The sequence below is a fragment of the Typopeltis vanoorti genome, chromosome 2 (assembly GCF_054136105.1).
Source record: "Typopeltis vanoorti isolate ZY-2024b chromosome 2, IOZ_Tvanoo_1.0, whole genome shotgun sequence".
Classification (NCBI taxonomy): Eukaryota; Metazoa; Arthropoda; class Arachnida; order Uropygi; family Thelyphonidae; genus Typopeltis; species Typopeltis vanoorti.
The window spans coordinates 143,683,271-143,698,591 of NC_143550.1; the positions used below are offsets into that span (position 1 = coordinate 143,683,271).

The following is a 15,321-nucleotide window of genomic DNA, read 5'->3' on the forward strand; positions in this document are numbered from 1 at the left end:
CATCAAAAGATTGAGAGTACATTCCAATTATTAGAATTGCATGCATTATTTCTGAAGAATCTTATTCCAAAAAATTTAAGGTACTTCTTTTTCAATTAATCAATAGTTTCTAGACATTATTGCCGACACTTTCAAAGACAAAGAGTGAAATATTAATACATTTATTTTCATGGCGTGACAATGAAACGCTTCAATGGATATATAAAACATGCAAAAAAACATTAGCCATGTAAATTTATTCCAGAGAATAACGTTACATGACAAAAGGGATTTTGTAATACACAAATAATAAACTCAATGAATGAGGTGAAACAAAATTACAAATATGATGAAATAAAATGTCAATTTTTATGTTTTACATAATTTAAAATTTATAAAGGAAATGCTGAAAAATGCAGAGTAATATCAATGCCAAACATAGCACATATAAAATCTAATCTAGTTTTACAATTTTTTTTTAATAAATGGACATTCATCATCACAACTAGATAACAGTGATGGTCTTAATGTGTGTGAATAACTATTTATGACAGACAAATACAGTATATGTATAGGTTACTGTAATTTCAATTATTATAATCAACTGTAAAAAAAAATTTATATATATATATACACACACACACACATATATATAAATGTCAAATACTCCTATAAAAAGTTAGAAATCTATAGCATATACGAGGGTGGTCTGAAAAGTTCTTGGCTAACAATGAAAAAACGAATTTATAATTTCAAAATTATTTTTATTTTTAAACACCATCTTCCTAAAGACTAATACATTTATTCTGGTGATGCTCCAGCACCATTATCCCATCCCTGTGTGGTTCTCAGTAAGATCTGCAAAACCCCTCTACAGCTGCAATCACCTCTTGATTCGAAGAAAAACGCTGACCAGCGAGGAAGAGTTTTAGTTTTTGGAAGAGACAGAAGTCAGAGAGAGCAAAATCTGGAGAACAGAGTGGATGTTCCAACAATTCATAGTGCAGATCCCTTAATTTTCCCATTGCCAAAATACCTTTGTGGGCAGGTGCATTGTCCTGATGAAAGATGATTTTTTTCTTCTGCAAACCAGGTCTTTTCTCACGAATTTTTTCATCTAGTATGGTTAAAAGATTGGAATAATATCACTCAGTTATTGTTTAATCCTTTTCAATAAAATTAATAAACAAAATGCCTTTAGCATCCCAAAACACCGACGCCATGACCGTTGCTGCTGATGGAACCGACTTTGTCTTCTTTGGCTCTGAACAATTAGCTTCTGTCCACTGTTTTGACTTGTTTTGCTGCTTGCATTCTAGTGTGTAATGGTGAATCCAAGTCTCATCCATAATAATAAATCGACACACAAAATCAGTTTTGTTAAAACACTTGTTATTCTTGTTAAAACACTCCAAGCACTGTTCAGAGATTTTCATGCGAGTGTGTTTTTGATCTGCTGTGAACAAGTGCTGCACCCATCTGCGCAAACTTTTTCATTTGCAATTCTTCATGCAAAATATATCCTGCACGTTCTTTTGAAATGCCTATAGTCTCAGCAATTTCATGCATTTTGACTCACTGTAGCTGTATTTTATTCCTTTTAAATCCAATACCATATCATGCACTTGATCGATGATTTCTGGTGTTGTTACTCTTTTTGGATGTCCTTCACGTGGATCATCTTCAAGGCTGGTACAGCCACGGCAGCCTATTTCTTAATTGTTGAAAACGAAGGAGTACCCATAAACTTCAAATGAATTTCTTTTGGTGTTAAACCTTCTTTAACAAAGAATTTTATAACCGCACAATACTCAAGTTTATCCATTTCAAGGGATACAGACAACACTTTTGCTTCAGACAGCCGTATAAAATAAACTACTTGATAGAATGACTTGCAATTTCACATGGATGCTTATGACAGATGTACCAACTTAGAAAAACAAATCTTGCCAATAGTGTTGCCGTCTATGATCAAGGCTGAGAACTTTTCAGACCACCCTTGCATTGTATTTTAGTATTATAGCATGAGACCAAAAAGCAGATCTCACTAGTGAAATCATCTACCACCTAAAGAACTTCACAAACATCTATGCCACAAGGGAATATCAACCACAGCCTTTTGATTAGAGAGAGTGGAAATACCATGCCTTAGCCAACCAGCTTGCAAGAGGATAGTCTTGTTAAGTTTAGAGTATCTGAATTGATAAAATTCCCTCATAAAATGAAGTGTGCTAAAACCTGTCCTATATGCAAACCTTATCTCTAATTGAGGTATATGATCAGTGGCATGCTGGAGCTTGCTATCACTGACTCTTGCAAGCCAGCTGTTAAATTTTCAAGAATTTTGCAAGCCAGTTGCTAAACCAACAAAGGCTATAAATTGCACAGAAGAGCGCATTTTTTCATTCCACAATTGCTAGTGGAATTTGTGTGATAAGCATGTGCATGTATATGATGAGATGGAAAATTCAGCTGGCACGTGCTTATTTGGCCACCCTTCATGCTTCCTTTCCCTATGTGGCTGCCTATGTAGGGACTACAGGAATAGAGAAAGGGAAGAGGAAGCATGACTAATGCAATTCACACTATGCATGACTGTCTGTAACACTATTTCTCAACATCTGAGCAATTCTCCACTGAGGAGCTCTAGTGGAATTCAGGGCAAAACATTGGCAATTGGATTTAACAATCAACTCGAGAGCCATCTATTAAGTTTTGTTTAAGAAGAAGGTTTAGTTTAATGAGATAATTTGAAAGAGGTTGAGAAACAATTTAACAATAGACTACATATCAACTGATAATTAGCTTACGGAATTAACAACGCATATGAAGGATTTAATTAAAGGCAACTTTAATGAATGACTTCTATATTTCGACGGCGTCACGTTGCCATCTTCAGGAACATAAAAATATGGTATGTGCACGCAGGCACTAACAAAAGCAAATGAGGAAGAAGGCAAGAAACTAATATTGTTCCTAAAGTCCTAATGGTGCCCTCTGGCGGGCTAATTTTGTTGTCTTGGTCGTTGGGCTGAAGTTCTCATAATGTAAGCCTCCCAAATTTGGGGTAGTTTCATGCGCCCAAATTTGTTGAGGTTTGGAATGTTTTTTAGAGCTGCTGATGATTAAAATGCTGCTGAAAGAAAATAAAAAACGTTCCAAACCTCAACAATTTTGAGTGCATGAAACTATCCCAAATTTGGGAGACTTATATTATATTATGAGAACTTCAGCCTAACGGCCAAGACAACAAAATTAGCCTGCCAGAGGGCACAATTAGGACTTTAGGAACAATATTAGTTTCTTGCCTACTTCCTCATTTGCTTTTGTTAGTGCCTGCGTGCACATACCATATTTTTATGTTCCTGAAGATGGCAACATGACGCTGTCGAAATATAGAAGTCATTCATTAAAATTGCCTTTAATTAATATCCTTCATATGCATTGTTAATTCCATAAGTTAATTATCAGTTATGTATGAATAAGCCTTGCTACTAGAAAGAAGAAAGACTACATATCAGATTTAATGACAATAAATTTATTGGGAAAAGAGTTTAGCAGATTGGGATGAAACTCCATCTGTCAAATCATGGCTGAATTGCAACTACAGACAGACTGGCTATGAATACAAGAGTTAATCAAAAATCAACAAAAGCATTCTGTAAGAAATCAACAGGCTGTGTGGAAATTACAATAAAATGTAAATTTTACAGATTTACACTATTGTAAATCTGTAAAATTTACCAGCATACCATGCATACAACTGATTATAAAGAGATATATGACTCCGGACTTCAAAAGCAGTTTACTGTACCAAAATTTACCAAACACACTGACGTGGAGATATGATGTTTGCCAATTCACTGGAGCAGTGACTATGGAAGTACCTGTAGGAAGTACCAGGGTTGAAACACTGAGATAAAGGTTGAAGTAAGCCTGTGAGAGTAGGATTATCTGTAAGTTGAATTGCTCTGCTCTGGACAGCATCAATAATTTTTAAGGAGGTTTTAGATGGAAAACCTCAAAGGTGCAAACAGTATTCTAAGGAAGGGAAGATTTGGGATTTGAATATCCACCCAGCTGGGCAGATGCAAAATAGCTTCTTGAGCAGAAAAGAATGCCTAGTTTTTTAGAAGCTGAGGAAACTATTGGTGTCATGAGCTTATGACAAGAGAGGTTGGAGGTGAGCTGAGATCCCTTTTTGTGTGAAAAGGGCAGGAGTGATTTTGAAGATGACCAGGCTGTCCTTTCCCCACTGAAGGATGGTATCAAGATCGGTGTTTAAGGCACTGGTTGCAGATAATCTTGATGTAAGGGATGTCTGGGAACTACACGGTTTGTCAAAGGAGTAGGATGAATGAAGAGTGCTATCATCAGCAAAGCTATGGGATAGGATTTGTAGTGACTGAGAGTAGGTCATTTATGTATAATAGAAGGAACTGTTTCTTATTGTTGTAAGTTTTTCTGGTTATACTATAAATTAAAGATACCAAGAAATTATATACTTGGTTTAATCCTTTATCCAAATGCATGCCACAAGTTTACACCTGAACTATTTTCAGGACTAGGGCAACTCGTATAAAGAAGCTAATGACTTCACATCACTTGCCTTAGTATCCCATAATGCAAAGCACATCTCCTTGCAGACATGTATAATGCTATGCATTATGGGAAGGGTTACTATTCAGACTGGTTTCGACCTTTATTGAGGTCTCATTAGTGGGAGCCAGACCCAGAGGTGATACTATCATCATCATCATCAAATTCCTGACATGTATCCTCAAGGGGTGTACAGGATGTGATAGTACTACATGAAAAATTTACATCATTACTAACTTCCTATCTACAATTTTCCTCCAAATTAGTCTGTTACTTGTCAAGACTCCAACATTATCAGATCTTATATTTCTATCGTCTAAGGAACTTTGTACCGTATCAATCCATCTATATCTTGGTCTTCCTCTGGGTCGTTTTCTTGCCAACCTGGCAGAGAACACTTGTTTTGACAATCTTTCCTTGCCCATTCTCTTTAAATGACCATACCACCTGAGATTAGCTCTGCTAATGCATTCCTGGATGCTGACAATGTCAAGTCCTTTCCTAATATCCTTGTTTTTAATGTGATATTGCCATTGATGCTGTTATGTCGTTGCTTTCTCTATATTTTATGAATTTATATCTTCCTATTCTATCTTTCAATAGCTAATCTACTTCATCATATATCGGGCCTAATATGCTTACATCTAGGATTGTTTCTTCTTCGGATACTGGCAAATTTATATTATGCTGCGCCAGCCAATATCCTATGGCAGAAAAGATCCTTGCTCAGGGAGACAATACTAGATTCTGAAGTATTCTTACACAATGTTTATTTTAACATGCCCATATAGATTCAGACTGCAGTCGTGACCTAAATCTATAATTATATACACATTCTAATTCCTTCCCGCCAAAATAGGTTCTATTTTTATAAGTGGTAAAGCGGAATCGCAGTCAGGCATGACTCAGGTTTGGGTAAATAAAACATGTTTATTGGAATATCAAAGCAAAATACATTAAAGAAATTCATACATTAAATTTTTGTTTCAATGCTAAATAAGGAAGCTCGAGTTAAGAGATTAAACATACTCTAAATTAAATCAAAGGTTATAAAACGTGTAAAACACAGTAACTGGAAAATGGGATAGTTTGCAAATGGTATGTTAAGTTAAAATTCTCCTCTGCAAGCTATTCATAAGATGACATAACAAACATTCTAATGTTACTCCATTACTATAAATCTACAATCCTAATCTCATTATGTTAATTCAATCACATACAACACAAAAAACTTCTTCCAAACAATCCTTATTCCAAAAGGGTTTTAACTATCTAATTAGAGTCTGTCCACAAAGTTCTTTAGAATGATGTTCATAATTTACATTCACAAATAATTTTCTCTCTTCTAAGGAATTCTAAACACAAAATAGAGTAATTCTACTTTACTGAACTTTTCCCGACGTCTTTCAGCACCACGTGTACGTCTGGATAATTCTTGTTTATTGGCTGTTGTTATATCGATGTTCTTATATCTATATGATTTATGCTTAATTAGTTGTTTACTTAAATCTATCCTTTCTTACCTAAAACCTTATACAATCAAAATCCTACCAGCTGCTCTATTGTTATATATATATTTACCTTTCATTATTTCTTCTCTTTATTCACTTACTTTAATCTTATTCTTATATCTAGGATTGTTTCCTCTTCGGATACTAGAAAATTTATATTTTGATGCGCCAGCCAGTATCCTATAGCAGAAAAGATCCTTGCTCAGGGAGACAATACTAGGGTCTGAAGATTACTTACACAATATCTTAAACTGCCGTATAGATTTAGCTTATTGCAGTTGTGACCTAAATCTATTATTATATTCACTCTCCAAATCCTTCCCGCCAAAATAGGTTCTATTTTAATTTGGAATCGTAATCAGGCATGACTCAGGTTCAGGTAAATATGACATGTTTATTGGAATATCTAAAACACAATACAAAATTCATACATTTAATTATGCTCAATACGAAATAAAACTAGAATTAAGAGGTTAACACTTTCTAAATTAATTTTCTAAATTAATTTCTAAAATAAATCTTATAAAGCATGCTAAACACAATAACTGCATATTGGGATAGATAGCAAATGATATGAAGTTAAGCTAAATACCTTTCAGTAGTATTACTCGCAAGAGAAAACTAACAAACATTCTAATGTTACTGAGACACTAAATTCTACTATTCTTATCGCATTAAGTTAATCCTATCACATACAAAATTACAAAAGATCTCTTCCAAACAATTCTTCTTACTCTCAAAGGAGGTTAACTTTCTAAATAGAGACTGTCCACAGAGTTCTTTAGAATACAGTACTTAATTTCACATTCGTAAACAATCTTCTCTCTTCTAATGAACTTTCACACAAAATTAGAGTAATTGCACCTTACCGAGCTTTTTCCACGTTGTTCTGCACCATGTGTATGTCTGGATACTTCTCATCTATTGGCTGTCCGTATGCAATGTAGGGGTTACTCCATCTTCATTCCTTCTGCCGAAAAGGACTCGAATCTTTGCATTTCAGGAACAACTCGATGGGACTTTTCAGTGACGGCTTGATTCTGCTAGGACTGGAATTTTAACCTTCAGCTTTGCATAGAATCCTACTTCATTTTAAGAATGCTCGCATTCCGACATCTTATCGCACACTTCACCCCCCCCTTATGCGAAACTGTCCGCTAACTTCTGAACCACCAAAACAGGAAAAACGTTACGACCAGAGAGACTTTTCCGATACAGGCTCAACCCCTTATATTCTTCTATAGAGCGCCCTCTTTTCTCAGTCCCCTTTTTGCACATGACCCATATCTTTTCACCCTTTGGGTTCATCCTTCGCTTTTATGACAATGTTATACTTGGATTCACAGAATACATGGCAACGTAATTTTCCGAGTAAGTTATAGCTGCTAGCGTTATGCTGTACACGTGTAGCTTTATGCCTTACAGGAATTATTACTTAGCAACTTTTTAGATTACTCACAGTAAATTTTACATAGCTTAAGTGAGGCTTAAATTTAAATCAGATTATCTCTCTTTTTATACATACTTAAAAATGAAATCTTAATATAATCACATCAACTTAAATATAAGGCACTTGAAATAAAGAATACAAACTTTACATAAAGTGAAGAGGTTTCACTTAATTACAGCTGATGTGCAGGTATTTCTCTTTGTCAGCAAGTTTTATATATTAGATTCCAAATGAATGATTTCTTTCCAAGATTCCTTTATTTAGGATCTAACACTGTCCTTACGCCAGTGTAGAGGCTACGCTATCTTCATAATTACTGCTGATCACTGACTCGAATTTCGCGTCTCACAAAACATCTCTATTCCTTTCGATGGGACCTCTCTGCCAGGGCTCGATTCTGCTAGGGCTGAAAATCTCACCTTCAGTTCTGCGTGGAATCCTACAGGATTCTCAGGAAAACTCGCTGTCCGACATTATAGCACTGATGCTATATCCTACTTACTCAAACCACCGGCTAACTTCCGAACAACGAACCAGGAAAACGATAAGACAAGAGAGTGCCGATACGGCGCTCATCCCCTAATATTCTTCGATCGAGTGCCCCCTTTTTGGAGTCCCTTTTGCGCACGACCTATATCTTTTCTCCCCATGGGTTCATCCCTCACTCTCCCCTTTGCAGTTATGCTCTTGTATTCATGGAATTTGAGCCGATGTACCTTCCGCATAAGCTACTGCCACCGGCATTGCACTGGACACGTGTAGTAATATACCTTCTACGAATTGTTACTTTAATATCTATCTGGTGACTCACAATCATTCTATACAGCTTAAGTGAGGCTTAAAATAAGTTAAATTATTCCTCTTAAGACATTTTCTAATTTGATCTTAATATTATTAATCATCATCATCAAATTCCTGCCATGTACCCTCAAGGGGTGTACAGGATATAACAGTACTACATGAAAAAATTACATCATTACTAACTTCCTATCCACAATTTTCCTCCAAATCAGTCTGTTACTTGTCAAGACTCCAACATTATCAGATCTTATATTTCTATCGTCTAAGGCACTTTGTACCGTATCAATCCACCTATATCTTGGTCTTCCTCTGGGTCGTTTTCCTGCCAACCTGGCAGAGAACACTTGTTTTGCTAATCTTTCCTCTCCCATTCTATTTAAGTGACCATACCATCTGAGATTAGCTCTGCTAACGCATTCCTGGATGCTGACAATGTCAAGTTCTTTCCTAATATCCTCATTTTTAATATGATATTGCCATTGATGCCATCTGTTCACGCCTCTAATCTTTCTCAGGACTCTCATATCTGCGGTCTCTAGTCTTTGGTCAAGTGTTTTACTTTTGACCCAGCTCTCAGATCCATAAGTTAAAACTGGTTTGAACACAGTCTTGTATACAGCTAATTTAGTGTTCTGACTAATTTCTTTCTTATTCCATATGAATTTATTCAATTGACTTCCCACGATACCAGCTTTGCTGATTCTGTTGTCTATTTCTATATTTAGTTTACCATCTTCAGTAAAAATTGTGCCTAAGTAGCTGAAATGTTTTACTTGTTCCACAGGTTCTCCATTCACAACACAGTTGACATTTTCAATGATTCTGCCTATTTTCATTGTCTTTGTCTTTTTATTGCTGACCTTCATACCATATCTATTACAACAGCTATTCAATTTAGTCAGAGAATCTTGCAGACTTGTAGCGGATTTATTTAGAAGTATAACATCATCCGCATAAAGCAAAGAGCTGACATTAACATCTCCAATTTTGATATCAGGTTTAATACCACATTCCTTCATAATGTGATCCATATAGATAATGAATAACAGAGGGGATAATGTACATCCTTGTCTCACGCCAGATTTAACATTAAACCATCTTCCTGTACTTCCTTCAATTCTAACTGCTGACTCACAACTCAAATAAAGACTAAGTATTGCTTGATATAATGCCCCATTGACACCATATAACTGCAGCGTATTGAATAGCTTCTCTCTTGGCACCTTGTCATATGCCTTTTCCAAATCGACAAAACTTAAATACAGATCTTTGTTATATTCCCATGCTTTCTCGACTATTTGTCGTAAAGTGAAGATCTGATCCTGACAGCCTCTATTTGGCCTGAATCCAGCTTGTTCTTCACCAAGCTTTTCTTCCACAATTCTTCTCAACCGTTTCTCAAGTATACTTGCATAGATCTTGCCAGGAACACTCAGTAGGGAAATACCTCTGTAATTTTCACATTCAGTTTTATTTCCCTTTTTATATATGGGTACTATGAGAGCTCTACTCCAATCATCGGGAATTCGTCCCTCTGTCCAGGCTTTCTGAACTATGCTGTGCAGCCACTGTAAGACTCTTATACCACCATACTTCAGCATTTCTGGTCGAATATCATCTACTCCTGCTGCCTTCCCACATTTCAAGCCTTTGATGGCTTTTTCTACTTCAAGTATGGATATGTATTCCTGACTGCATGCCTGGTCAGTGTTTTTTATCACTGTGCTGTCATCACTGCTTGTTTCATTTAGCAGTTTTTCAAAGTTATTACTCCATACTTCAAGGATATCTTTTTCTCCTGTTTTCATTTCACCTTTATCATCTCTAATTCCTTTTACAGCACTCTTTCCTCCATTCCTAAGCTTCTTCAACAACCTCCAGAATATTTTACCACCTTCTTGATATTTATTTTCTATATTCTTGCCAAAGCCCTCCCATGACTTTTGTTTAGCTAGTTTTACACACTGTTTAGCTTTCTTACATTTGTCTCTGTATTCTGTAAGAGTAAAAGCTGACTTATTTGCCAGGAACTTTTGATATGCTTTCTTCTTTTCCTTCACTGCCTCTTTAACTTCCTGTGTCCACCAGGGAGTTCTGATTTTTTTATCCTTGCACACAACCTCACCACATGCCTCTCTGGCAGAATCAATCAATGTTTCCTTCAGAGTTTGCCACTGAATCTCCAAGGTTTGATTCCTGTTCTCAAACTCTTTCATTTTCTTTTCAATAATATTTCTGTATTTTAGTCTACAGTTCACATCTGAGAGCTGCTCAACTTTTATTCGCTTTAAAACTTTCTTACATGTTATTCTTTTCAATATGAAATTCAATTTTATCCTGCTCAAGACTAAATAGTGATCACTTCCAATTTCAAATCCTCTGTACACTCTGGTGTCCTGCACCAAGGAGAAAACATCACTATCAACAATAACATAGTCTATGAGACTTTTCTTATTCCTAGCCTCTTCTCTCCATGTGAATTTGTGCACATTTTTATGTTGGAACATGGTGTTAGTAATAACCAGTCCATGTCCTGAGCAGTAATCCAACAGATATTTGCCATTATTATTAGCTTTGCTCTTTTCTCCAAATTTTCCCAAAATATTTTTGTATGTCTCACAATCATTTCCTACTCTGCTATTTAGATCCCCAACAAGGACCAACTTTTCCTTTTTCATTGTGTCAGTTGCTTTTTCTAAAGCCTCAAAAAATTCCTCTACTTCTACCTTAGTAGAACCTTCTGTGGGACCATAGGCACAAATAAGTCTCATTGTCCAGTTCCCCATTCTCATATTTGCCCACATTACTCTACTTGAGACTGACTGCCATTCAAGAAGATTAGCCTCGTATTTTTTGTTGAATACTATGGCTACTCCTTCTTTTCCTTGATTGTCATTGCCTGAATATAACATTTTGTATTTATTGCTCAGAAAGATCTCACCAGTTTTGGTCTTTTTTGTTTCAGTCGCCCCTATTATGTCGATCTGGTACTTATCTAATTCCTCAGCTAGCTCCATTTCTTTGCCATTCAGGCAAAGAAATGGAGCCTTCTTACGTTGATAGTACCGATCTTTAACTCTGGTGATGTTGAGTTGGGGTTTGTTTTCAGATTTGTTCCAGTAGCTGACTTTTCGCTGTTCGCCCTGGTTCCCTGGCGAAAACAACGGTTGCCTTGTTTAACCGGGCGACGCCCCAGCCGGCATGAAATTTTGTCATGTTGTACCATCATTTTTTATTTTGGTTTAACCAATAAGAATACAATTTGGTCGGCTAAATCCCAAATTGCCAGCCCATCCTCGTTCGTTCAGTATCAAAGTAGATACCCAACAGGGTGCACCACGAGAAGGTGAGGATTGGACATTAGGTCAGAAGCCCTGGTCGGTTCTCCGCATTCCTTTAAAGGCTATGTGGAGGTCTCCTCTCAGTTATACAGCTTTGACCCTTAAGCACCCCCAATATTATTAATATGATCACAATAGATCAAATACATGGTACATATTTATTTTCTATGTTCTTGCCAAGGTCCTCCCATGACTTTTGTATAGCTAGTTTTACATAGTGTTTAGCTTTCTTACATTTGTTTCTGTATTCTCTAAGAGCAAAAGCTGACTTATTTCCCAGGAACTTTCAATATGCTTTCTTCTTTTTCTTCACTGCCTCTTTAACTTCCTATGTCCACCATGGAGTTCTGATTTTTCTATCCTTGCAGACAACCTCACCACATGCCTCTCTGGCTGAATCAATCAGGGTTTTCTTCAAGGCTTGCCAATGAATCTCCAAGGTTTGGTTCCTGTTCTCAAACTCTTTCATTTTTTTCTTCAATAATCTTTGTGTATTTTAGTCTACAGTTCACATCTGAGAGCTGCTCAACTTTTATTCGCTTTAAAACTTTCTTACATGTCATTCTTTTCAATATGAAATTCAATTTTATCCTGCTCAAGACTAAATAGTGATCACTTACAATTTCAAATCCTCTGTACACTCTGGTGTCCTGCACCAGACAGAAAACATCACCATCAACAATAACATAGTCAATGAGACTTTTCTTATTCCTTGCCTCTTCTCTCCATGTGAATTTGTTCACATTTTTATGTTGGAACATGGTATTAGTAATAACCAGTCCATGTCCTGAGCAGAAATCCAACATGCATTTGCCATTATTATTAACTTTGCTCTTTTCTCCAAATTTTCCCAAAACATTTTTATATGTCTGACAATCACTTCCTACTCTGCTATTTAGATCCCCAACTGGGACTAACTTTTCCTTTTTCATTGTGTCAGTAGCTTTATCTAGAGCGTCAAAAAATTCCTCCACTTCTACCTTAGTAGAGCCTTCTGTGGAACCATAGGCACAAATAAGTCTCATTGTCCGTTTCCCCATTCTAATATTTGCCTACATCACTCTACTTGAGACTGCCTGCCATTCAAGAAGATTAGCCTCGTATTTAGTGTTGAATACTATGGTTACCCTTTCTTTTCCTTGATTGTAATTGCCTGAATACAACATTTTGTATTTATTGCTCAGAAATATCTCACCAGTTTTTGTCTTTTTTGTTTCAGTCACACCTATTATGTCGATCTGGTACTTATCGAATTCCTCAGTTAACTCCATTTCTTTGCCATTCAGGCTTCTTATGCTGGTAGTACCGATCTTTAACTCTGTTGAGTTGGAGTGTGCTTTCAGATTTGTTCCAGTAGCTGACTTTTCGCTGTTCGCCCTGGTTCCCTGGTGAAAACAATGGGGGGGGGGGGGGGGCCTTGTTTAACCGGGCGATGCCCCAGCCAGCATGAAATTTTGTCATATTGTACCATCATTTTGTATATTGGTTTAAGCCAATATGAATACAATTTGGTTGGCTAAATCCCAAATTGCCAGCCTATCCTCATTCAGTATCCAGGTAGATACCCAACAGGGTGCACCACGAGAAGGTGAGGATTGAACATTAGCTCAGAAGCCCTGGTCGGTTCTCCGCATTCCTTTAAAGGCTATGCAGAGGTCTCCTCTCAGTTATACAGCTTTGACCCTTAAGCACCCCGAGGTGATACTAAGGGTGAAGTAATGCAGAAGTCATATTTTCATGTATGAGTAGCCAAAAGGTGTCAACACCTTATTATTAAAATACATCCTTCCCATAATGCATAGCATTATACATGTCTGTGAGGAGACATGTATAATGCTATGCATTATGCATGTTGTTCTTTGCATTATGGGATACTAAGGCAATGATGTGAAGTCATTATCTTCTTTATATAAGTTGTTCCAGTCCTGAAAATATTTCAGGATTGTTTCTTAATCCTAATCAACCCTAAATGACAAGTAAGGAGAATAATGTCAACTCTTTCTATATAATAAAATAGTTTTGGTACTTGGTGTCATAAGATAGATGCAACATTATGCATCTACTAAGATTCTATAGTAACAATAAAGTTTGTTGTGCTTGCATCTTTTAGGTGAAATGAAAAGTGTTTAAAATATGCTTGCCACTAAGCATATTTTCCACAATATTTGTATTCAAGTTGAATTTGTGATTACATTCACAATATGCATTCACAAATTCTGCAAACAAACAATAGCTGCAAACAAAAACTGATTTATTAATACTGGCATCAACAAACGTTTGTTTCTGACAAGTGGACCAAATTCTTGGATTCTTAAATGCTAAGGGGTAATTTCCTTGATTCCTACAGACTTACAATAATTGTGAGTATAAGCATATAGTTAAGTTCAAAAATAGTTGTACATAACTATATACTCCCTCTCTCTTCTCTTCAAGACAAAGAGAAAATGACTCAGCTGGGAAAAAATTATCAACTGCTTCATGCTAACATCTTAATGTAGCAGGTTAAGAAAAAGTGAAAGCATAGAATAGTGCTTTTTTTTTCTTTTTTAATTCTCTAGTTAAACCTCAACTATCTAAACCACACTTGACATGTTTGATAGGAGACTTTCAATCAATCATGCTTAAAGTAGAGAATAACTGAGTTTAATTGGTCATAAAAATAACTGAAGGGTGTGGAACTTGTTAATGTCTGTTTTAGCTGAAGAAAAATGCATTTGCAAGAAGAATTGATCAAATTGATCAAAAAGATTCCATGGATCAGCATCCAAGGAGTTAGCTAAGGACATATTTTGATCTATAGAATCTTCTAGACAATTTGATCAACTCTTTTTATAACTGCACTTTTTTTAATCCAGCAAAAATAGACAAATTAACAAGTTCCACACCCTTTACTATAAAAGGCTTGCATCTATGGTCTCCTTGCCTGAAAAAGTTATAGTGAACACTCCAAGTATTGCTTAATAAAAAATGAAACCAGTATCTTTAAAAAACGTTTTAACTTTGCAGTCACTCCCAAACACATTCCAAAGGTTGGTTTTATTTGCAACTTGGAAAAGGTTTTCAGCTATCTAACACAAAATATTGCTAAAGATATCAGATATGAGAGATTGCAGTTCTTCTCTCAGCTCTCCTTCCAAAGAGCAATATCACAAACTCAAAAAGAAGAGTGCTTTTAAATTTGAGAAAGAACAAAAAAGTTTTCGCCCTCAAAGCAAAGACAACTGTTGTTATCTTTGCTTTGAGGATGAAAATTGCAGACTACATGTCCAAGATTTTGCTACTGCTTTCAGGTTCTTCCACTTACACTTCCTTAGACTATGATCCTACTTGGGCAAATCACAAAGAAACCAATGAACTCTTACATAACATACTCGTCTGGCTAACATTTAAAGAAAAAGGTAAAATCAATGTGCCCTTTAATCCCATGACTATACAGGGTTCCAAATATTCACAAAGCCGATACGCCCCTACAACCAATAATAGATAGAATAAGCTCACTCACATACTTATTATCCAGACATCTCTCAACTTTGTTAAAGAACCATATTCAATATACAGACTTCATGAAGAACTCTTCACATTTTGTGTAGAAACTGAGATTTCCATCACCCCATCATATATCCTCGTCAGTCTAGACACT

At 36.1% G+C, this 15,321-nt stretch overlaps 1 protein-coding gene across 4 annotated transcripts in view; it reads right to left on the reverse strand.

Moving 5' to 3' along the window:
* The window catches only part of E(z) (histone-lysine N-methyltransferase E(z)), a 516,600-nt gene that overhangs the window by 286,419 nt on the left and 214,860 nt on the right, over positions 1–15,321 (reverse strand). The window lies entirely within an intron of this gene.